Here is a 25,027-nt window from a genome sequence, read left to right on the forward strand (position 1 = left end):
TTTCGAGTTGCAAAACCATCTCGAGTTCCACATGCATGCTCCCCTCCACTTACGGCCTCTTCTTGTCTAAATACTCCATTGAGATGATTCATTTTCTCAAGTATTTTGAGCTGAAATTTCCCTTCTGCCACTGCCACTTGATGTTTCTTTAATTGCAAGAATTTCCACATTAAATTAGTTGGATCTGACGCCTATTTCCTAGCTTCAAAGCCCATTCCCATACCCATTCCCATTCCCTGGTGTCCTGGCCCTCGACCTGGAGCATTTGTTATGCAATCCGTGCCAAAATGGAATCGGCGGAGCGAACATTTTTCCCATTTGGCAGGCAGTGCAGCCAGACAAATCCCAGCCTGACAACGCAGCGCATTTTAAGTATTAATTTGAGCAAATCTTTGCCGGCCAAAAAGCAACGAAGGCCCAATGCTCTATGGAGTATACATTTTGTGGTAAGTTTTCGTATAGAAGGGAAAGCTTTAGGTGCCAGAAAGCCCATCTTTTGATTCCAAAAAGTAGCATCTACTGAATGCTAAAACAAATCCACAAAAAAAGATATTTTTGGACTATATTTCCATGCATTTCTCTCCATCTAAATAAGCCACTTTCCCCCATTGACCCAAAAACTGGATCAAAGAGATTTTCATTCCTGGAAATCTGCATAAAAGTTGGAGGGGATCTTCCTTCCAGTAATTTGCATGTATTCGCACATTCATTGGGAAATTGATTCCCGATATGGCCAGCGATTTATACCAATTTTATATCCCTGTAGAGTACATACAAAGTTTTGGTAATAGAAATTTGTCCGCTGGGCCTGCAAATACCGAATGGGGCAAAAAAAAAAAAAAAAACCAAAAGAGAAGGCTTTGGGCCATGGCTCTCTGCCAATAGCCATTCTTTCCAACTGTGTGTCTAAACAGGAAAAAAGAAGGAAGATGTAGATTTCCAGGAAATTGTGGGGCGTAAAATATTTTGCACAAAAGTTGTACAACAATAGCATTAACAAGGGTAACAGAACTGAATAGAATCGAACCCCACCGAATAGTAAAGAATGCTGGGGATGGTAGGAATATTTGTAAAAAATATTTAAAGTGCATTGAACGCTCGAATGCGTCGAAAAACAGGCCCCCAAGGCCCCACGTTGCCCCCGCATAGACACTCGTGGATGGGGCCAAGCGCCAAGGTCAACTATTTTGACTTTTAATTAGAGCTGGGGCCATAATTACGGGGAGGACAAGTTGATGGCGGAACGCCTACGGTGCGCCGGCACAAAGGACCTGGCACTTGGCCGTAATTCAAAGGGCGCCTCTCTTTTGGCTTTGGCTTTGACTTCCTTGACAGTGCGGCCACGTGCCACACGCGCCGGGCGGAAATTAAAATTCTGCCGGCGTGGAAGAGGCAACAAACACAAAGGACATGGACACAAACAGCCAGGCGGCAAAGAGCATCTAATAAACTTTCGCCAAAGCCAAGGGCCTGGGCTTTGCTCTCTTCTATCTCAGCGGCGACACGCGCTTCTCCTGTCTAGACACAAATCAAAGAAGAACTGCGCCGAAAGGTATGGCTCTTAGAGGGCCATATAGCTGTGGCAGCTGCAGGCTGCAGGCTGCAGGATCATGGCCCGGGGCGACTTTAATTAACATAGATTGGTGGACACCAGCCTTGGGCAGGTCGCCGACAAGCAGCCGCTGCTGCCACTCCTGTCACTCCTTCAATTAAAGTCCACGGAAAGTTCCATTATTGACCGAACCAATCCAGGGCACAATTGCAGCAGTTTATCCAAGTAAATAAGAGTGTCAGTGACGGGCTAATGAACATCATGATGGGGATACGGGCGATGCAGTTGTAGTCCTTGTTCTGGCTTAATTGGTGGATGGATAATTGGGCGGACTCCCAAGGGATACCTGCTGGAGCAGCTCCAAGCCTCAGATCTGTTCAAGCCCTCAGAGTGCCTGGCGTGGAAACCCATAAAGTCAACTTGCAACAACTCTTGAGGATCTTAAGCTATAAACCCGGCCATTAGCGGTTCAACAATCTGTAGAAAACTTATCCAAACTTTGAGGAATTCCCCGCGAAGAGTTGAAGGGGTTGAGTGGGCGTTGGAGTTTGGCAACAATCCATTCAACGATGTCATAGGTGATATGCAGGGCCCAAATAATTTCCACTTTCGCGTTGACAGAGCACTCCCTCTCCCCCCCACCCCCCTCTCTTACACTGAAACAAAAGAGCTCTTAACCCGCCTGCCGTCTGCGTGTCTGTCTGGCGCCCACGTGTATGTATGTACTGCGAGTGGAAGTAACCTTTGGCCGATTAAACATAAATCCCTATAAAGCAACAAAGTAAAAAAATTGCCAACGAGCCAAGTAAAAACTTTGGCAAAGTGCTGAGCATCTCGGGCTCAGGGCTTCACTCTGCTCGCGGCAGGATGCAGGTCCTAGAGCCTTTTGAAGTTGCGTTAATGCAAAGGCTGTGGAGTAATTTATATGCCAGGCACAAGATCATCGCTGTTAGGGCATTAAAAACTTAAATAGTTTTAATGCGACACAAACTATGCGGAACAAGAATAACCAGGAGCCAGGACCCACGACAGGACACCGACAGGAGAGCCTTGTTCCGGTCCAAGGTGCGTTTACTTAGCGACAATAATTATTATGGCTGTGGGCTCAGGCCCAAGGACCGTCCATCATTCATAATGTGCAATGAGTCGTTTTCCTTTCGCCGGCGACCATCTTGTCCTTTATCCCGGCGAAATGTAAATTTAAATAAAGATACAAATGCAGATGGAACAGCGAAAGCAGAAGCAGAAACATAAATAGAAATAGCTATAGATACACAGATACAGATACAAGCTGCTGCCTGCTGCTGGGCCTTGAGAATTGATTTGAATGACCGGCGGGGCTCTCGGGGTATTGCCAGGGAATAACAATAAACATTTCTATCTGCTTCATTGGTTATTTACTCATTTCACAGGAGGGGATGGGGGGGGGGGGCAGGCATCAAACAAGAAAAACAGCGAAAAATGAGAAATTTTCATTCGGGAAACTGAATTCGAAAAAGGACTTGACTGCGAAAACTAAAGCAGCCAAATAAGCAACCGCAAGGCCTCCGCGAAATGTGTCGGGGGGGTGAGGAGGGGGGAGGGGGGGGGGGGGAAGGCTCCTTCTTATAAAGCAATATACAATTCGCTGTGGGCGGCCGCGGCCCAGTCAAGCAACAACAATCGAACCGAATCGATATTTTTTCGCTGTTGGCTGCCAGCAGGGAGAGGGGGGTAGGTAGGAGGATATATTCATAACCATTCCTTTGTCTCGAGTTTTTGGCAAAAATGGTTTTCCGCCTCCGGGGAGGACTCCGGTTGACATCAGCCGTGACATCTGACGTTCCTGGCTTGGGCTTTGCCGCAGGAGATCGGTGGCGTCTCTGAAATCTGTCCAGCCCTAGCCTCCAACCAGACTTCATTTTGAAAGTCTCAGGATTGAGTTGCACTCCTAAGCGACTGCCTCAGTCGGCTGCGTGTTGAGGCTGGGTTTGAGTGCGGCGCCGACTCACCGAGAGAGAGAGTCGTGCCGCTGTTATATCCGGCGTAGGAGAGCAATACGGGGATATTGCTGGGAACAGTTGGTCGGCCGATCTCTTATACACGTACTGTTCGGCGGCAGCTGAAGCGGAAGCTGTAAGCCCACTACAAAAAGCATTGATAGTGTGTTTATCCAAATGGGGGTAATAGACAAGAAAGGAAGGACTAGCCACGCTCGTGGGGGGGGAGGAGTAAGGGGATACAGTAGAAGGAGGGAATTCAACTTGGAGTAAACGATATTTTTTAGATATTTCTAGAGTACTTTTGTGTTTTCATTATCGGAACATCTAAGACACTTCATTAATTTATTATTTTTTATAATATTTAATATATCCAGAAATTAAATCGGTTCTTCGTTAGTCCTTAACCTTTTTCTATGCACCAATAGAGATATATCTTTTATCGGTCTCTTGAATTCAATTTGCATTCGATAAATCCCATTTATTATGCAGTTTACAGGTCCCAGCATATTATCGTGCATCTCATATCCCCAAACGGATAAATCAGACTAAAAATAAAAACAAAATTGGCAACGCGCTCTCACTCTCGCTCTCGCGGCTCTCCGCCAGCTGCGCTCTCTCTCTCGGCGCCTTCGCGCTCTCTCGGCGTGGCGTATAACAGTTTTGCGGGTGCCGAAGACGCGCCACGAGCCCGTTCGGACGTTTACGGACGCCGCCTGGCCGCTGAAATTCGCCCGAGCGTTGCGGGCCCCAGCCAGTCTCAAATTTGACGCCGTAACCGACAGACACAGCCGGGCGCCACGTACCGCCCCGCTCTCCAGAACGAAGCTCTCACCGCCGCCGGACGGAGTCTGTGTGCGGGCGTCGTGCAGTGCGAACGCGATTCAGCCAAAACCTAATGCACTTTCACCGTGCTTTCACCGTGCGAAAGTTTTGACCACAGAAATTAAGCAGCGAAAGGTAAAACCCAGTCGGCCCGATACAAAATGGTTGCCGTACAAAGCGGCCAGTAGGTCAGGCCCCCCCTTCCCCCCCTCAGCAGGAAGCTGCTAAACGTGCAACGTGGGCGCGCGGGTGTGCGGGTGCGTGGGTGCGGCGCCTTTCAGTGCGAGTGTGAGTGAGTGCGGCACAGGATCTGCTACGTGCCTCCAAGAGAATTTTGTTGGGATAACTAAAACGCGCTCCGGTGTCGCCTCCGTTGTTGCCTCCGTCGTTGCCGTCGCCGTGGTCGTCGCTTCGAAGAGCACTCCCGGTAGTGAGTGGAGTGGTGTGTGTGTGTGTGTGTTCACCGGGTAAATAGTGAGAGCTGAGCATCGAATAACGTAAAATCCATTTGCCGCAAATTGAGGAAACACCGCGAGCAACGTGCAACAACATGTGTAAAAGCTAACGAGCGCGTAAACGTGGCAAGTGCCTCAGCTCCAGGGGCAGCTACGGCGACAATGACAGCACTCGTCGTCAAGTGAAGGAACATTTTGATTGATTTTGATTGACATGCCACTCAGAGAGCGGAACACCCACCAAGCAGCTCCGAAAATGATGGGGGAAACAAAATATTAAAAAATAACACACACACCCGCCACACACACAGTCCTAAGAGGAAAACACTTGCCAGCTAAAAAATACTCGTATTGAGATAATTGCCTCAAGGGCACACTGTCGGCGAAAGTGCCACTAAAACAGGAGCACAGAACTCTATTCAATGGCCAGACACAAAGTGCAATCAAATCAGCGCCCATAAAAACCGCATAAAATAAAAGAAATATAATAAAAATCCACAGAATCAGACGACGGGCTAATCAACTACAAAAACCGTATCGAACAACCAAATAACAAGCAACAAAAACAACAAAAGCCACAAAGAAAGAAACGCTGAGTGGGGCAAGAAATTTTTTTGGTATAACCAGTGTATCGGGGGTAATATACATAAATACGTGTACGTGTGTATGTATTGGTGTGCCTCCTGAAAAAAAAGGATAAAATATTCCGTCATTGATTTTGCTCGCAGCTCGAAAAAGTTGATCGCATCGAGGGAAAAGGAAAAGCAAAAGAAAAAGAAAAAAGGAAAAGTTTCCCCGTTTCGCAGACATTTTCGGTATGTTGTTTCTAATTTCTGCAGTGTTTTAGTTATTCCTTCTTGTTGTACATAAAACTCAACAATATTGCTGTCAAAGTTCTGACAGTTTGAACTTTTTATATGCTCTTGGGTCGCCCCAATCGATGGGGAGGGTCGGGGAGGGAGTCTTGTATAATTAAGTTAAATGCTTGTGAATAAATAAAAGTGCTCGATTTAAAGGGTTTTCTTGGGCAAAGTTTCTGGGGTGAAGATTGGGTTCATTGGGGGAATAGTATTTCCCTGGGAATTTTGGAAGTTTTGGCAGTGCGAAAGTTTTGTTTTGCAGGTGTGGAGGAGCACCCCTTCTATATCCTTCCTTACTGGAGAGCAAACTAGTGCTTATTGATATTTTCTTCTGCCATAAATCACCTCGCTTAATTATCCACTGGGAACTGTCATTAATTTGTTAAACCTTCAATTAAACTCTTGTTAATTACGAATGTCAACCGCCGGGCAGGTCGTTCAACCCGCTCTGATTAAAACCTTTTGATAAGGCAATTTAATTACGGAACACACAAACTGCCCAAAAGTAAAACTTGCTGATTTTTTAAATGTTTGTTCTGCGGCTTTGGTAAAAAAAAAAGGTGAATCGACCACAACAAAGGGGTTGTAAGTCCACCCCCCCCGCACTGGGGGGGGTTTTTGGGGGGCTCACCTGTAAATATTTGGCAGGCCACAGAAGGCCGTGTGTTTGCCTCGACGACAAGGAATTAAAATGGAAACACGGCGCCGGAGACTGTGCCGAAGGCAGTGGTGCCTTTTCAACGCTGACGGCGTGTAAATGAGAAAATTCATTATTTAACATTAATTAAGGCTTATTATGCACATTACCCAAACAGTCCAACAACACTCACACACACACACACACACACACACGGGTTCTACACATGTGTGTGTGATAACCGCATTAAATGTCAGTCAAAGACTCGACACAGTTAACACACACACACTAGTGAAAGAGTATCTGTGTGTGGGGGTGGTTGATAGTTACACTTTCCCCCCATTCCCCACGCCCCACCTCACCAAACGAAAGTCAGGTTCATAATTCAACGCCCATTTGACGGGGAGTCTGGAAGGCAAAGGAACAAACAGGAAACGAAGCGGCTAGGAACCAGAAAAATACAGAAAAAGGACTACGAAAGACTATGGCGGGGGTTCGACTAGGTGATACCCAGCCATGGCTAGAAGTGTCTACCAATTTGTGGCGGCAGTTCCAAGGGAATTTCTCCCGAAAGGTGCCTGAAATCTACTAAATTTTGGTGTTTTCTAAGACCTAAAGACTCTATCGAATTAGTATTTTACTAGCCAATAATTTCCTTACGAAACGCCCAAATTGATGCCTATTAATCGATTTTGTTCAGCCCAATATACCCTTTTGCCACTGCTTTTGCCCCATTGCTGGGCGCAAAAAGGTGCTTAAATTATTCAGTAAATTGTTAAGTAAATAACACGAAAGGCACACGTTAAAAAGCAACCAGAAGACAATAACAACCTGCACATCAGACATCAGCACCAGGGGCTCCTCCACCACCTCCTCCACCACCTCCCGCCCCATTCCATTTCGTGCCTATGGGCACCTCCCATATGGCCAGGGCGAATGGCACTGGCGATGGCAATGATGATGGTGATTCTGAGCCTGATGATGCCGATGATGACACGCCGTACAGTTCACGGCTCGGCGGAGATGCCGGCAGCAAGTGTACAATAAAATAAACACCAAATGTGGAGAGCTGACTGGCTAGCCCCAAGGTGCAGGGAGCGAAGGTCGTTCTGCAGCGGAAACCCGGTGCGTGAGCAGGCGAAACCAAACGAAACGAAACGAAAACAAAGCCGGAAACGGAAGCAGCCATGAGAGCTCGCTCAGACGACTGGAACGACGCACTCTGAACCAAGTAAACAATAGCAAAAATTTGTGGCAACAAAAGAAAGGCAACACGGACTTACTTTCAGTGGAAAGCAGGCCCAAAAAAAACAATTGCAGTTCATAAGAATCGATGAATTATTTCTCGTAACTAATGGAAGAAGCTCGGATTTGAAGGAATCTACGTTCTATATGGTCTAGTATTTTTGGGGAAATAAATTCAAGAATTTCTGCGCCTGAAAGGGTTAGAGGTAGGGGCCTCCAAAGTACTACATTTTCTGTATATTTTTCTTAAGAACAGATGGGTCTATACAAGACTGTGCCTTGAGCCTTCATTCCTTGAATGGTATGCCGTATAAAATATAGATTTCTAGAGGAACAACTGACAGACCCATACCATATATAGACCCGTCTGGGTTGTGGTTTGCCCCTCTCTGTTGGAACGATTATAAGAGGTTTATTTTTAGATATTTTCACAACTAAGTGGCACCGTCTTGGAGTATTCCGAGAGTCTGCAGTAAATCTTTGCTTGGGTGTGTTTTTTTTTTTGGTGAAATTGCGTCGCAACTATAAATACGAAAGATTTATTTGCCGCCCACAGAATGGAAACAAACTGTGAAAGTTAGTCCCCCGTCCACCGTCCCCCGTCTGGGGGCCACATACAATATATATCTGTGCCGGAGAGTGCCGGGAGAGTGCTCAGACGCAAATGACATGCAAAATAAGCAGAGCTGGCAGCGGCAACCGGGCCACTTGCTCGGCCAGCCTCAGACATCCTCCAGATAGGGTTTATTAGGGCACCGAACCGGAGCCACAGGCAGGGGGGGTGCGGGGGCAGGGGCCATAATTTATGCGGGTTTCGAGTACAAAATGTTTGCATAAACTTTATGCAAAAATATGCTAGGACCAGGCCAGGAAACGCCTGAAAGGGGGCCCCCCGCTAGTGCCACCAGCAGATACATTAACAGAAATTGATTTTCGATTTTTCCCCTCTCCCCCCCTTGCCACGTTTGGAGAGCAAATGCTTTCTACGAGAATTAGAAAATAAAGCAATTTATTTTGTGTTTTTCGGTTATCCTGCAGGATGCTTGTCCACCCAAAAGTTTGATTAGTTTGTTTTGCATTTGTTTCGGTTTCGTTTCGGCTTTCAGGGGGGAGGGGGGGGCCCAGGGACCCCCAGCTAATGTTATTAATGTTTCTATACACTGGCCGGGGAGATTATCGAGCTTTGGTTTTGCTCCTATTTCGAAAAAAAAACGCAAAGGCTTTTGCCACATATTTGCCGAAAAGTTCTCTTTGGCAGGGGCTCTCTCTACCGAAACTTTTCCATACTGAATGGCGTGTTGGGGCGTGTGTTTTATGTGCGAGCCATTTTGGTAAGCCAAAGTTCTGAGAGTCCTGGCCCCGGTCTAACCTTTCTGCATTTATCCGAAATTTTAGCAAAAACTGCACTCCACGCGGCAGAGGGGCGGTGGGGCTGGTTAATAAGTCAAAAGTGTCCATAAAGTTGATGGCTTAACCTTGAGAGTGGCTTACCGAGGGCTGCTTGGCAAAGGAGTCGCCATTTTCCAGGAAAGTAATCAATCGTCTGCGGGAGGGCATCCTTCGATGGGAGACTTTCATCGAATATTCCTTGGAGTAGAACGTATTCCTTCTCTGAAATTAAGAATTGAAGTGAGAAGTTAATAAAAAATATTCCCTGAAATTTGCTGAGGTGCTAATTTGGTTCAAGATCAAAGCCTCCTCCTAGTGCCAGACTTCTCGGAACGCTTTGGCTCTCTTCCACGAACCTTGACCACATTCCGGCTCAAACTGGCCGTGACCGGCTGCAAATTGGCGTGCAAAGTGCTCGGCGGCGAATCAATTGCAATTACTCGGCCAGTCTGCCAACGGAGAGAGCAGGGCAGGGCAGGGCAGGGCAGAGGCTGGGGGGAGGCCAAGTGCTATGTAAAACATTAAATAATTCCATTCGCTTCCTGTTGGGCGCCGCAATCGCAATCAGAAAGTTGGCAAAAACAAATTGCAAAATGAAAACCCAAATGAGATACATTTTTTAGCCGCTTCCTCGTTTTTTTTTTGTTGTTTTTTTCGAAGAACCAGGACAACGGCGGCAAGGGCTTACTCCATTTTCAGCGGAGAGCAAAAGCAATTTCCGTTCGTTAAACCTACATTTCGAAATTAAATTTTTTACACTTGAGAAGTTCGCAGCTTCAAATATTTTCATTTTCCGTGCCTCAGACGAGGCGCAATTATGCCTGCCCTCTGGTTTGGGCTGTGGGCGTGTGCGTGTGGAGCCCCACCCCCAGTCAACCAGGAAGCAGGAGCCAGGCAACCCTCCCTGCCGCGATGCCTTTAAAACTTTGCCCCTGCTTGGGGGATTCGCGAGGCCTTGAAGGTATCGACTGAGGGATACTCCTTGAAGGGCATTTCTTTAGCTCTTTATTCGACGAACTTTTGGGTACATTTCTAAGAAAAAGATCAAATCTTTGAAGCAAAGTATTTTTGGAATAAATAAATGGGTTTTTTAGGCACAGTTTTACAGCCTGAATGTGACTGAAAGTCTTTTGAATTTCGTCTATTATTTCCTTAGTTCCGACCTACCCCCAAAAGTCCTTTCATAGGGTGCTAAAAAAAAACCATCAACAAAGTGTATAAAAGCTGAAAAATATACACGAAAATATTGCATAAACAAATGTTGAGCCTTCAAGACCTCATCACTCCCCCGACAGAGCCCCCCCCCCCCCCACTCATTACGACCTGCCACGCAGGACGACGGACGCAGGACGAGGGAAGGAAAAAGTTTAGACTCTGTTTGCCAACGCTGGGCTGCGGTTACAGCGGTTGGTGGGGGGGTCGAAGGGCAAACAAAAAATTCTGTCGAGTATTAAATATCTATTGATGGGGCAGAAATTGAAGCATCGGGAATATGGCTGCTTGTTTTTCATTATGCTTCGCTCCGGCATCCGCTGCTGGCTCGGCAAAAACGATTTTCCCCAGCTTAATTGAGGCATTATTTGTGTCATCGATTTTGGAGTCGCTTCGAGGGTCGCTTCTTGGCTTTAAAGACAGAGAGAGAGAGTGGCTGGACCTAGATCTGAGCACACTCGATCCCATCTAATTTATATTATCTGCTTAATTTATATGAAACACCAAATGGCCACCACCCAAAAGTAGATAAGTCTTTGTGTGTGCCCCCCCCAAAAAAAAGGCAAAAAAAGGGCTGCCAAGGACCGTCAATAAAATCTGTTTTATTTGCCCGCTTCTGGCTAGGACAGGGACGTGGCTGGTTTTCGGTTTTTATCCAAAGGGGCCCCCGGGCCCATAAACCGACAATCAGAATTGTAATAATGCGAATGCAATTTAACCTTTGTTTCGAAACGGCTGAGGGCTGAAGGGACACAATGTTCATGGCCATGAATATGAATATGAATATGAATGCTGGACATAGGCGTTCGGGTGAATTTAATCACCAAACAGAGCTCGTGAAAGTATCGGGTATCTAGGCGATAGCTACGCCCTTGTCCCTGAAGGAATGCATCAAGTTTTGGGAGGACTGAAGGCCGACGCCTTCGGAATACTACGACGCCATTAGATGGAATATTTAATTTTATTGTTATCCCAGTCGTGGAGTCCTTTGTCCCTCTGTCACCAAAGATACATCACATACAGGGAGGCAGGATATTCGTACTATCAGATACCATAGAATCTTTTGAAAACTGAGACTGGCGTACGACAAGGCCATATCGAATCCTTTATGCCCTCGGAGATGCCGTCACAAACACCTCCCTGGCCACAGCATACCCCCCCTTCGGCAGTGCTACCCCGCATAAAAGGGTCAGCATCGAGTCTCGAGTCCAGCGAGGCACATTTTTCGAGGCTTAGCTGAAAATTTAAATTCCGAGCATGCTGCTGTGAAGGCACCAAAAGCATCCAGCACATATTTACATATTCCCTTCGTCCCAGCTAAAGCCATTTTATATTAAAAATACAACAACAAAAAAACACAGGGAACAAAACAAAATGGAACAAAAAGTTTTATACATTTCTAATATGCGAAACCCTTTTTGGTGTTTTTTTCATTTCATGGTCTCCGTTTTGGTTTTTTTTTACAGGTTTCTGGCGGACATTTAAGCCGTGGATGATTAAAACGATAAAAAGGTATGTCTTTCAGCTTTAAGATACGATCCTGTGGGGCCACGAATGGCGGATACCCTCCAGCAGATGGCAATCGATGTGAAGTTCCCTTTAAAGTGCTTCTGGGATCCGGCAATCAGCGGAATCCAGTCCGGGTTTTGGCCCCCTTTTTTTTGTGGTTCACTGACTTTAAGACCCTCCCCCCCGCAGCACCACCTCTAAGCCCGATCCAAAGTCAAAGGTTAAGGTACATTTGGCCAGCATTTGGTGGCTTGTTTTTTCACGTTTTTTGTATGCAAATCAAATTAAATATGCAAATCAAAAGCAACGGCAACGGCACGGCTTTGAAGTAAGTTTTCAATTTTCGTTTAAATTGTTTTTTTCCTTTGTGCTTTTTTGCGGCATCGGGGCTGACATGGCTTTATTTATTCATTATTAAGTTTTATTTATTTATTTACAAATGTTATATGCCATATGTGGGCATGGCCGATTCGTCAAAATCGTATGCCATATTTCATGGAGGTTTAAAAACAATATTTATGCGCCTGCGGGGCCAAAAGTAAAAACTGAGAGTTTTTCGGCTGTTTGTTTGGTTTCCTCCCCTCTCGGGGGTGGTGAGGGTGAGGGGTGAGGGGTGAGGGGTTTATTAACTGAACGACATAAAAATGGCCACAAAAATCGCTCTGGCTCTGTACGTGTACTCGTACAAGCCGCACAGACATTCGCAATAAAAACGAAATTGATTTACGAGTAGGCTTGAAATGATCCCTCCTCACCCCCCTCCATCCCACCATGTTAATGCCAGCCATTTGTGGCACTGTTTTTATAAACGCCTCTGACAAGTGCCGAAGAACGCCACCCAATTATTGCTTTTCGTCTGGAAAATGGGCATTTTTCAGGTGGTTTTCCTCCAACCAAAGGCCTGTTTTTCAATTGGATGCACTGGTTTTAAGTCCAGCAGCAGATTGACTTGATCAAGCATGAGGCCTCATCGTTGTTCAACGCCAGAGGAAGAGTTAAAGAATGGCTGGGAATGGGAAAGAGTTCCCCTCGAGCCTGCTTCTGGGGAACTTGGATCCCTAGATCTGCCCACCTTTCGAGGCCTTGTCCTCATCTCACCTCGAAGTCGCGTTGTCGCCTGTCGCCGGGGGGCGGGCGAATGGCAACATTTTAATTTCCTTTTAATGCGGGTACAAACTCATGGTCTTAGCTTCTTGCTTGGGGTAGGCCAAAAAATTAATTATCGTTGGCAAACACGCGGAGCCTTGCAAGTGAATTGTAAGCCGCCGCTTCGAAGGAGGACGAGTGGGAGGCCGCAGCGTTGTTAGGCTAAAAATAAATTGCTTATTAAAAAGCCTGCTCCGCACATGCATAGCCAGGTGGAGAGCCCCGCCGCTCGACACTCGAGGATGCTGGAGTTTCATCTCATCTCATCGCCTGGCGGCTGCTGGAGCCACTCATTTACACTTGAGGGAGCAGCAAAGGACAGACAATGAGGAATGAAGCTCCGTGGGGCTGGGTAACAGGGTGTGAATGACAAAGCACCATGGAATGTGTGTGTGCGCGCGCGAGAAAGTCCTTGAAGCAATCGACTTAATGCGTATGGCTCGGGCGTTGGTACATATTTAGTTTGCATTTACATCGCCCCCCAACAAGGACACCACCACACGTCCTGAGAGGCAAGCACTGGCGCCGTAGACGGAGCCGTAGCACATTTAATTTTCTACACATTGCACCATGTCCTGATAGATTAACTGAGGGTATTGCGGCGCCCCCACCACTACATGTTTAGCTGGAAATGAGCGCTTTATAAATATGTCCTTGTCAGCGTCCGAGGTGGAGACGCCCCGGACTGCCACGGCTGATTGGATGCCGCACGGTTCGAAAGTCAAGGTATCCTCATACGCATATCCTCCGTGTGTGTGTGTGTGTGTGTGTGCGTATCCTGCACGCATCAATGAATTTTTGTCAACGTGATTCGCATTAGAATGTGTATTCAAATGAGCACATAATTTGTTTGTTTGTCTGCCAGCCAGCCAGCCATGTCTGTGGCATGGCATGTACTTCCTGGGACCCAGCAAATGATCGACCTAAGGGATGCCAAGGGGTCCAAAGATACACTAGATACTGGGTACATATCTATTCATTTTGCATGCCTCTTCCGGCATACCCTCTCCACCAATGGGTAGCCGTTTGCCTAACATAAATATCGAGGCAAAGACCAGCCTAGGCTTTTGCCATTTTACGAGTGCAATTATGTGTGTGTGTGTGTGTGGCAGATAGAGCCTCTCTGGGGGGGGGACTACCGTTTGATATAAATTTCCAACAAATTGCAAATAAATTGGAGTTGTCTTGGCATCGCCATTGTCAACCCCAAAACCCCCGCAATCGCTGCCTAGAGAAAACCCCACTAGTAATTTCAAATATGCAAATTTCGCCAGGCACACCCTCGACTTCTGGCTGTTGGGTGTTGGTATTTATTGCGATTCGGTTTGTGTGGCTCTCCCACTACCCCACTCCCCACCCCCCTTCAACCCATCCGCTGGCATAACATTTAATTTACTTAAGTTCTTTAAGCCGCTTTCGAGGCCAATCACTTTGACGAATATTGTCTGGGTCCAGAGCGTTTTAATTAAATGCATAAACCCCTCTACAGTCCCCCCCCGCCTGTTGTTTGTGTCTTACGTTTGATGGATGGGGACTTTGTGCTGCTTTTTGTGGCCTGCAAGTCAACGCGAATTGATTTAATGTGAAATGCAGTGCATTTTTTATTTATGCCGCCTGCAGCCTCGTTTTGATGGACATATGATGGTGTTCCGCTGATCTGCAATAAATATAAATTCCTTTAAAGTGTTTATGATTGAGTGGCAAGGCCATGGCCGTGTCCTGGCTAGTGTCCTGGCTGGTTGGCTGCGCTTAATCCCCTGCCCAGCGAGACATAAATGTGAATGTGAGTGATATAAATCATCTGGTGACAAGTGAATAAACAATAAATATACTCGAATAAATGTGGATGTATACCAAAAATAATTTTTATTTGGAATTTTGTTTAGTTTCCGAAAGCATTTCCCATCGAAACGGGGCAAAACCGCCGAAAAATAAAATGATTTAAATTCGAGTGTGCTCTGCTGTACGCTTTTCCAATGAAAATTCCCAACATTTTCCGAGCTGAAGCTGGAGCTGGCAAACATTTTTGCGGCCATTGAACAACAGTTCGATTTTGTTGCTCTTTGAAGTGGTGTAGACAAACTCATTTATTTATTCCGCTCTTCGTCTGAGTATGGCCATAAGAGGCAACCAGCAACCACATTCGCCCCCAAACCCCCCACTGGAACCGCGTGCCCTTTCAACCAGCTTTATTTTCGCGCATTTGCTGTTTATATAAAACAATAATCATAAATTTTGTGGCAATTTAGAAGGCGGCTTTTGTTGCTTTCGAGTCAAAGCCCCAGTCCCAGCTCCAGCCCCAGCCCCTGCCCCATCCCCAGCCCCTGCCCCAGCCCCATCCCCTGACCCCACCCCCCACTCCATCAGTCATTCCCGGCTTCAGTATCATTCTGTAAACTTTCACTATTTGTGTTTGTGTTTTCGGGCCGGAAAGTTTTTGCCTCTTTTGCCATTGAATTTATTTGTTTGGGGATCTTTGTGTGTGGGGCGGGGGCGGGGAGGGGGCTGGTGAAATTATTTAAGCCTATTGAACCTGACTGGTTTTGTTGCTGTGGTAATTGCGTAACCAAATAATTGCTGGCTTCTTGATTTCTACCCAACCCCCCCCCCACACTTGCCCTCTTGCAGCTTTATTAAATTTACAATGGCACAACGTGTCGTATGCGTAATGCCCGGAGAGACAGGAGAGAAGCCTGAGAGAACTTGGAACCGTTATTAAACATTTCGTTCTGTTTAGTTTTTGCGCTTGTCTTGGCAATCCCTGCCACTCCCACTCCCACACTGCCTCCTCCCTCCACCCTCCACCCATTCGTGCGTTGATAGACATTTCTGACGATTGAGATTGAGGCGAAGCGAGAGATGCAGAGAGCCCAAAGGCACAAGGCAACTGGCGCCATTTTGTATGCCGCACACACACGCAAACACACATGTATATAGTGTGTGTGTGTGTGTGGCAAAGTGACGATAAAACATTTGCCTCGATTGCTTAAGTATGCCATAGAAGGAAAGAGCCTGCAAAAGCAAAAGCAAAAGCAAGGATTGGGGCGCAGATGGAGCTGGTGGAGCTGTTGGCCTGCTACCCTATACCCTAGCGAGTTGGGTATTACGATATCATTACGTAATTCCATGTGTGCGTACTGCCATCAAAAAATTTCACCAAACTCAATTATTGATGGGGCGCCTGCATAATCAAACAAGTTCTTGGCCGAATCTGTGTCTCAATCGAAGGGGGAAAGGGGGGAGGGAGTAGTGGAGGAGCAGCTCTGAATGGCTTATTTAAAGACAACTAAAAACGATGTTTATCCATAATATATGCATTTATACAACGGTGAATAAAGTAGAGCCTCGAGCAATAAAGCAATAAAGGCACGTTTTAGAAGTAAACTTTTTCCAAAGAATCAGCATTATTTGAACCCTTAATAAGTTGCATCCCTTAGGTATTATATGGGATATAATCTCCTCTAGAGCCCTGCTTTATTCTCTTCCCGCAAGAGCATCCCACTAACGCTATATTTCGTAGAATTTTCATTGACTTGTATCTTCATTGATTTTCCCCTCGGTGGGAGTTTTTCAACGGCTATACGAGCCACACATGAAAGTTAATGACTTGCCGTTAGTTGGGTGCCGAGCGCTTAGTCCAAAAACCGAGCCAAGCTGCTCGGTGTTGTGTTAATTTAAGTAAAAAGCATTTTAGCTGATGTGTTTATTTGCCACGCCCTTACCACCCATCCCACCCACCCACACACACACACACATGTACAGCCTCTCGCCCGTTATCCTTAGGCTCCAATATTACTGATAATTTAGTTGGTCTCTTGCGCTGGCAGCATACTCGTACATTTATTGTTTGCCATGTACCAATGGCTCTATATTCTATATAGGAGAGACCCAGAGAGACCCAGAGAGAGAGAGAGAGAGGCTTAGCCCGCTCGAGTCTGTGTATCTGCGCCATTTTTGGCCTTTTGCCAGCCCCGACACATTGGCGTCCTTTTATGCGAAAATGAGTTGAGGCAATGTGTTGGGCTAGCCATTTTTTCCCATCTCTCGAAGCTCTCCCTCTTTTTTCTCATATCATTATGAAACGCTTGAATGGGTTTTTATATCCACGAGTGTGCGTGCAGCTGTGCGTGTGTACAAAGCGCTGCTAATATATATTCTTATTGATTTAGAGCTGCGATAAGTTAAATATTTAATAGATTGTATCGGTAATTTAATAAGGCGAGAGGAAAATGCGAGCAACCAAAAGATTCAAATGGGTTTTTGGGGAAATTAAAGTTGGTCTGGTCCCTCTTTCTTGTTGAAAAAAATGGGGAAAAAATCAATAAATATTCCTTAAATCTCTACAGATATTCCATAGCTCCCTTTTGGGCCCCTGTAACTGCCAAATGCCCTCGATTTGTGCCTCATTTCTCAATTTGGCTAATGCCCAAAAGTATTTACATACACACTCGAATTTGTGCAACTGTTTGTTTAACAATTATGCAAATGTTGCATACATTTTAGTCTGTTTTTTGTTTTGTTTTTCGTGGCAGCCTAAAAACCCAACAAAACCCCAAAGATAATGTAAGAAAATAAGTAAATAAGGGAGTTGTTGTATGTACGAACATAAATTATGCCAAAGCATGTGCCGGCAGACACCCGGGCAGACAGCAGCAACAACAATTGAACGCAACGCCATTGTTGTTGACCTACAAAATGGCGGAGCAAATTTCCATTTTCCGTAGCATACTTTCCCGCGCAAGTCCGCGCAAATTGCGGGCAATTAATTAGCTGCAGTCGCGGTCTGGTCGAGCACGAGTCCGGCATCGGTTCCGACTCCGTGTCCGTGTCCGTGGCCGTGTCCGTATCCGTGGCCGTGTCCGTGTCCATGGCCGTGTCTGGTGCCATGTAATTTAAGGCGACCGCGACACTTTAAGCATTTGTACGCCTTTCGGCTTTCGTCTGTCATGGCAATGATCAGGTGGCGACCAGCAGACAACTCGCCATTGCACAATGCATTGTGCTCGTGTGGTATAAAGGGCTATATAGAGCAGGAAAGGTCTTTGAAGTTCTTTTTTCTAAGAGAAACGAGGTTATATTTTTCTGTGTTAGGTTTATAACCGATTCGAAACGATAATGTCTCGAAGGTGATAAGCAAATGCTAATCTGTTATTTATGGTAATTGATAGACGATGTAAAAATTCAATTAAATAACATAAAAGATTTTAATTTTTTGGATCGAATTTTTTGAAATTATTCTACAATATATAATTGACTACACATTTGATATATTTATTATTATTATTATTTATTTATTATTATTATTTATTTATTATTATTATTTATTTATTATTATTATTTATTTATTAATATTATTTATTGATTTTTATTTTTTTATTATTATAATTTATTTCTAATTATTTCTTTTTTTTTGTATGTATATTTATTAGATCTGGATGGAATATTTTATTTTATATTTATTTATTATTTTTTATTTTTATTTATTTTTTAGGTAGGTTTTTGAGAGGCACTATCCGTTATACAAGAGACCCTGTGTTGCAGAACTTTCATATTTTATGGCGAGGAGCATTATCATGGCTGCCCTTCTAATGATCGGCATGAAGGATGGATTACAGTCGCATTAGAGCCACAAAAGCCCGTGTTTCACAAGTTTTCAGGCCTGTCCTTAGAAGAATACAGCCTACGGTGGCCTTTTGTGCTCTCGAAATTATGGCGGAGGCTGACAGATAGGCGCCCAGAGTCATGGAATCCCCATAGATATACTCCCAATAATTGGATCTCTTCGCACCCTAGTTATAGGCCTCCAAGAACTTGCTCTCCCTCGATTTAAAGCTTCGCTTGTGGCACAAAAGCTGTGCCAATGAATGGCCTTACCCCTAAAATATACAAAAATAAAACAATAAAAGCTGATAGAAAACACCGAATTCTTTGTCCTGGATTCATCTAAATCTTTCGCGATATTCCCCCACTCGAAAGAACCCCCACTAAGCTGCTTTTAAGCCGACTGATCCCCAGATGCTGGCTCCCAGATGCTTCGTAAAAACCCTAAATTATGTGCCTTGTTGCTGTGCCCGGCCAAGAGACATTTAGTGTTGGCATCATTAGAATGCTTTCCTTGTTAATAAGATTACGCTGACGTATGCGCATTAGCAGTTCCAAAAATAAACCCCCAGCAAGGCGAGGTGAAAATTGTTGGCAATGCGAGTAGAGAAGCCACTGAAAATATTCAACTGGCAGCTGTGTCTGAGCTCGGGGCACCGCAAAAGCCAGAGCCAGAGCTCTGCCACTCCGAGGCCCCCCCTCTGGCCCCCAAAACACCAAAACCTGGGGGTAACCTGACATTTAATCAAGGCACAGCGTACAGGTAAACAAACGGAAATAAGCGAAACTTCCGGTTGCCGTCACCGCTCCCCTGTTTTTCCTGCCCCCCCCCCCTGCCTTCCTGCCCCGCCCCTCAGCGTACACGAAACGGAAATACAATCAAAATTGTGTAATGTTTGCTTCTACCAGTGTAGAAGGGGCAGGGGGGGCAGGGCTGGGCGTTGCAGACGCACGTGGCTCTGTGTGGCGAGGCCTTCTTTTTTTTGGGTTGGTTTTTTCGGGGTTGGGGGGCGGGCGGTGGGGTCCTTGAGGTTTCCGGACAGATGTGGAGGCTGCTAATGAATTTTGCCAGCCATTGAATGATTAGCATTATGCCAATTAAATATTTAACGCGCCCATTTATTGGCCATGTTTATGCAAAAAGGTAGAGTGGGTGGGGCTGGGGGCTCCCACAAAACAAGAAACTCACATTTCGGCTTGTAAATGCAAATGGCGTCGCGCACGTGTGCGGGGGCTTGATGGCGGGGGTGGGGGTGGGGGGCGTGGTTGCCAAGAAACCGAGCAACATTCGACGAATGTCAGTTATAATTGATGTTTTGACAAGTCAATTGTCAGCTAATTGGAGCTCATGTGTGGAAGGGGATGGAGGGGGGGAAATCGAAATCAATGTCAAGTTGCGACTGGCGACTGTCGCTGAAAAGCTGATTAGTATACACATCTTTTAGCCATTAGTCTGCCCCGTCAACCCTTTGGGTAAAGTTTAAGGCCCGCACAAACTTTTAGCCGAAAAAGGCCATTCATTTATTTCAAAACTTGCCCCAGACTTGAGTCTTAAAGTTGCCTTGTTTTTCGAATGATAACTCTCCCTAGAAGAGCCCTAATCGATCAAATGCCTGCATGAATAACCAAATAAATCACTTGCCATTAGCCAGGACTCGATTCGCACTCAATTCCTAGACTCTACTCAGGGCCAGGACCAGAGAGGGAATAGTCATGCCAACGCCCATTTTTATTTGCTACAAAACAATTTTCAAAGTCATATTTTATGCCATCAAAGGCATTTGTCATTTATACACAAAATGTGTGGCAATTTCGACAAACAGTTGCCACAAGGAAACTAGTATCTGACGGAACATGATGTATCTGTGTGTGTGTGTGTGTGTGTGTGTGTGTAAAAAGGGTAAAAACATAATGGAGGCCAGAGGCCGGGGGCTGGGGAGGCTGGGGGCCAACATCAGCTGACAATTTAGCCAAACTTGTGTTATTTGTCTCGCTGCGCAAAAAAGTTGACAGGACGAGCAATTTGATTTTGGGCGGACAAAAATTTTGTGCTTTTGCTTTTGGCTAATAGTAAAAAATATGCGCGAGTCCTCTGTGACAGCTCTCGAGATTGCCATGAATATATAAGGCCTGCCACGGCTGAGGGACGGGTGAGCAAACATGCCAGCAATTTTGTTACAAATGTCTGCCGGGGTCCTCCTCTGTATAGGGTAAGAGGGGTAGGGCCTTGACCGGGCATCGATGCTTCGCCGGCAGTAAGGGAACTATTCCCAGGGTATCTTCTAGTCGAATTATGTCCTTTTTGTGCGCTGTGTGGCCTCCTCCTCTGTATAGGGTAAGAGGGGTAGGGCCTTGACCGGGCATCGGCGGCAGTAAGGGAGCTATTTCCAGGGTATCTTCTAGTCGAAATGAGTCCTTTTTTGCGCCGTTTGAGGCCTCGTCAAAACAGTTTACGTTTTCTGGAGTTGAGCCAAACGCTTGACGCACACAAGCACAGAAAAGAGTGATGCCAAACACACACACAAGCAGAGAGAAAAGAGATACTCTCTCCCACACACACACACACACACATGCACTTTACGTTTATTGTAAGGCAATAAATTGGCTGGATAATAATTTCAGTCTGGCGTCATAGCAATGATAAACTGTAGATGATATATTATTGCGTTTTTAGTAGAATAAATAGCGACAAGTCCTCGACTGCCACGACTGCCTCGACTGCCACCACCCCTGGCAGAGAGAGGGCCGGGGTACTGCCTGTTTACCACGGAATACAGGCCAGGCCAGACCCGAGCCCCGGTCTAAGCTTTAGAGTACATAAATCTCATCTTGGTGGCTTCGGGCCTGCCCCCAGGCCACCGCAAAGCCCCCTTTCACCCATGCAGAGTGTTGTCTCGTGTTGCCAGCCTTGTCGGGGCTTGTGGGGCTGTGGGGCTGCGTTTTAAAATTTCCCCCCTTTATGGGCCACGCTTTTTATGAGCTAGTGTGACGAGTGGCTCATAAATTTGATGGCCAAGAACTGAGTGGCAGCGTACATTTACGCCCGGAATCCCACACAAATTTACAAGTATTTTGGGTGCTTATAAATTGCGAGAAGAAACCGGGGATTATACGGCACATAAATCATTGTTTGCCTAAGGCCAGAGTTCACGAGGAGTTGCCAGGGCCTGGCTTTAAAGAAAAAGTAGATAAAAAAACTGAAATAAACATTCAATCGGTTATCACAGCAGCTGGCTGGAAAACCCCCCATCAGGAAATGAAATAAAATTGAAAGACGCATGAGGTTGACAACTGTCAGTGGCAGAAAGCCCTCCCATCGCCCCCCCCGCCACCCAGAATTAAATGAATTTCTTTCTTCTTTTATATACGTATATGGAATATGCCCATGAAGGAGTCCAAAGTCCAAAGTGATGCCAGAAGGTGTTCCGATATGCGAATCGATTTTCGTGGGCCCTCAAACCGCAGCCCTTTAGGCCCGAGAGCCCACATATATAGGGGATACGGGCCAAGTAAATATTTGCCATCATCTTGGGGAGGGGGAGGGGGGGCGGGAGGGGGTCGCTCTCGAGAGCCTTTGTCGAATGTTTGATGTTTGAAGTCCTCGTGTAATGTGATTGACTTTAAGAATCACCGAATCTCTTTCTCTCTCTCTCTCTCTCTCTCTCTCTCTCTCTCGGTATTCCCGCAACGTAAAAAATTAAAACGTATGAAAAGAGGGACTCCAAGCAGGGCAAATAAGCTGCGTTTTTGGGTCGGTCCCACGATGGCAGGACAACGAAATCTTTAGGGCAAAAACTTCTGCCTGCCTTTCCCATCGGTGGTCAATGGAGCGACTCCGGACTCCCGACTCCCGACTCTCGACTCCCGACTGTCGTAACGTGAAATGAAAGCACGTAGCATTTTCATTTCGGTCAGTGTGCGGAATGCCAATTACAAGATGTGGCGCTCCCAGACAGACAGAGACAGAGACAGAGAGAGAGGGAGGGGGAGAGAGAGGAGGCAGCTCCAGAGCTCATTGAAATGAGTCGCGTAGTGTCGACGCGGGTCGACGGGTCGTTGGGTGGAGTCTCATAACTGATAGATGCCTCTCAGGCCAAATTTTTAATAATCTTCTGCAAATGCACGGTTGTGTCGGGGAGTGCCAGGTGACACGCCCACACATACAAGGTACTTGGTGGCGACTCCCAGTTTTTGGGGTGGCTGCTATTTTTGTCTGCCGCACAGTGGTTGCAAGTGGCTCCAAATTTGCTAAATTTCCTTGTATAAAATTCATAATTTCCTCTCCTTTAAAATATTAAAATACTTATATTTAAGACATTTTTTAGACCAGCTACTCCAAGGGTTCATTGGCCATAAAAATATCGTATAAATTATCATCATCAATGAGTCAATAGATGAGTCGATAGAGCCATATCCGTATGGCCTTTGGTCTGCAGAATAATATAGAATAATTTTCCCAAGGCTGGCCCTACAGCCTCTCCCTTTCACAGGGTGGCTTAGCTCTTGGGTTGAATTATATCGGAAAAAGACTCAAAGAGAGTAAACTATCTCTCTCTCTCTCTCTTTCTCTCGCTCTCCATCGATAGCCCTCACTCCTCATGAGTTCTTCTCTGTTTTTTTTTTTGGGTTAAAAGTATTGCTTTTGCTCCACTGTGCTTGCCCTGACCTGTGCCACCTTTTGGCCGCGCAACGGCACTTAAAAGTGTTTTTTATTATTGCGTTTTGCAATTGGAATTTTAATTTGTATTCCATAAGCTATGCGCTTGGAATCTTAAGCATCTTATGGACTAAGCTCTCAAGCTCTTCAACTCACCATTTCTCCGAGTGTATCCGAGGTTCGTCTGGATCTGGCTAGGATAATTTATTGTATGCCTACATGTGGCCGTGTTTGGCTAATGCCTTGCCACCCAAAAAGTGTGCCACATGCCTCACGTGGCGACTACTTGGTATGCACACCTGGCCATGCTCCACGGGATTCGAATGTGGCTGCGACTGCGGCTGAGGGAACTTTAAAGCCCCACACGCGCGTGCCCCAAAGTCAACTAGAAACGAAAGGAAAGTAAGCATTAGAGAAAGCGCCACTCTAGTGTCCAGAGGGGATAGCAGAAGGGCTCCAAGGGGGGGAGGCTTCGAAGGCAACAAGGAATGCCAATCGAAGGACCGAAAACAAGAGCCTGTAAAGTTTTCTCAGTGTAAAATTGCGGGAAAATATGAACCCATCAAGCGAATACCTTCAAAAAAGGCGGAGGTAGATGCTGCTGCCCTCCAAAGGGTGGAGCATAGAGCCAACTATATATCACAATGTCGGCGCACTTAACATAGTTTATTCCTTATCCTCTATCCCCTGTCGCTGTCCCTGTCTGTGTCTCCTCCTTTGGCCATTATGCACACGTCGCGCATAACCATAACGATTATGTTAATGCTCCACAGGATGGGGGGCCGTGGTGGTGGTGGTGGGGGGGGGGGGACTGGCGCTGGTTACCTGCTCATCACTCGCCTTGGCTTATTTCTGGGTTATTTACATGCCCTAAGTAGTTGTAATGGGTTTCCACTGTCGCGTGCGTGGCGCTTCGTGGCGGCGACAAAGTGTTGGCAATAAAGCCCCAGCCGCGTCCTTGGCGTCTGTCACCCACCGAGTGGCTGTAGAAATTCTGAATGGGGGCTGAGCACTGAGCACAGAGAGCTAGTGTTTTTTTTTTCTTCTATTTTTGGACCACTGCAGATGTCTCTGGCTTATGAAAGGGATTTGGCTTATTCCGTGCGGCACTCAGAGGCGGGATAATGAGTGGGCGAAAGTGAATTATACAACCCAATGAATGGCTGTACGGCAAATCCTTTATATAAAGGCATTCTCTGTCGCCCAGCCTTGGCAATTTCTATCCGATGAAATGTCATAAAGAAGGCATTACGAATCAGAGACCCAAAAAACTCAATTGCGCATGCAACGGGGCCCCCACGAGGCCCAGGAGGCCCGAGAGGCCCAGGAGGGGCTTAAAAGCGTAAAACTTTCAATTTGCGTTAATGGCATTAAATAAAGTCACTCTCCTGCCACTCCCACATGCCCACATGGAGAACATTATCTCAGGAGCGACCCCCCCCCTGAATGCGAATCCGAAACCGAATACGAGCCACTTCCATGGGCCGGCAGCCACTTAAAAAAGGTTGCCCTGTCAGGCCAAAGCCGCTCAAATGGCTCCACATACTACATCGATACTTTTGTGGGGGGCGGGGGGGCCAGGGGGGGCACTGCTTTTTTACTTTATTTTTTTATTTTTCTTTAAATCGCATTAAAAATCATTGGAGCCCCAAACACGACACGAATGGTGGGGGTGGGGGTGGGGGTGGGGGTGGTGGGTTGGTAAAGTAAATAAAAACTCGACAGAGAAAAATACCAACATGATATGGGGGTGGGGGGTGGAGGCGACGGCCAACAACAGTTTCGTTTTCGGCTTAAAGCAGGTGAATTCTTGGCCAAAACAACAAAACAACAAGAAATGATAAAGAGCCCACCCACTGGGCGGGAGAACAGCAACAAAAAAAAGGATGAAGCCAGCCAGGGAGTACCCTTTCCTTCTTTGCCAGGGAGTACCCTTCCTCCTGCCCTCCCTTCTGGCCAA

The 25,027-nt window shown here is 46.2% G+C and overlaps 1 protein-coding gene and 1 long non-coding RNA gene across 3 annotated transcripts in view; one reads left to right on the plus strand and one right to left on the minus strand.

Annotated features, from left to right (window-relative positions):
• Nucleotides 1-4,255: 4,255 nt before the first annotated feature.
• Nucleotides 4,256-25,027, plus strand: part of kek2 (kekkon 2) — a 38,902-nt gene continuing 18,130 nt past the window's right edge. Inside the window, exons 1-2 of one of the 2 annotated variants that reach the window (XM_033379722.1) lie at nucleotides 4,256-5,626; nucleotides 11,621-11,666. The gene's annotated coding sequence lies outside the window, so the exon portion shown is untranslated. The remainder of the gene's footprint in view (nucleotides 5,627-11,620; nucleotides 11,667-25,027) is intronic. The other variant, XM_001356466.4, reaches the window with a different exon arrangement.
• LOC26534075 (uncharacterized) lies at nucleotides 8,546-9,297 on the minus strand. The gene is made up of 2 exons (XR_004469107.1): nucleotides 9,045-9,297; nucleotides 8,546-8,985 (listed from the first exon to the last, which is right to left on the minus strand). It is a non-coding gene; the product is annotated as an uncharacterized lncRNA (long non-coding RNA).

Source organism: Drosophila pseudoobscura, chromosome 4 (assembly GCF_009870125.1).
Source record: "Drosophila pseudoobscura strain MV-25-SWS-2005 chromosome 4, UCI_Dpse_MV25, whole genome shotgun sequence".
Taxonomy (NCBI): domain Eukaryota; kingdom Metazoa; phylum Arthropoda; class Insecta; order Diptera; family Drosophilidae; genus Drosophila; species Drosophila pseudoobscura.